This window comes from Plasmodium inui (assembly GCF_000524495.1).
Source record: "Plasmodium inui San Antonio 1 unplaced genomic scaffold supercont1.53, whole genome shotgun sequence".
In the NCBI taxonomy this organism is placed as follows: Eukaryota; Apicomplexa; class Aconoidasida; order Haemosporida; family Plasmodiidae; genus Plasmodium; species Plasmodium inui.
In genome coordinates, this window is record NW_008481887.1 from 3,107 (window position 1) to 3,698 (window position 592).

Here is a 592-nt window from a genome sequence, read left to right on the forward strand (position 1 = left end):
GAACAGAGAAAATAATTAAGTCTGCACTACATAGAATAAAGTAATCAGTCTATTCTCTTCATTTATAAGAATTATTTGCAAACACTTTTATAAGATCATTGCACACAATTAAAATGCACAAAATGTGTGCACTCAACACACGGTGTGCATTAAAGAATTCCACATCGCGTTCTCCTGTATTTATAAACTTCGTTTCATATGTGACATATAACCAGACAGAAGTGTATTGCGCGAATAAATCATTTTATGCATAACGCTAATTATAAAATAAATTGAGACTAAAGAGAACAAAGAATTAATTTATAATATGCGAATAATGCGATAGTTCACCTCAGATAACGAATAAAATGTCTTACGCTTTATCCAGTAAGGTGTCAGTTGCACCAATGACGCCAATGTCACGTAATAAAAAATAATAATTCCTGTCTATTTCTAACAATCAAATTCATAGTTGTCTCGAAACAAGAAAAAAGAAATAAGAAGATAAATAGAGGAAGAAAGCGAAAAATAATAAAAAAATGAAAATAATAGGAAAAGAGAAGAATATTAAAGAAAACGAAAAATTAAAAAAAAAAAAAAGAAAAAAAAATAA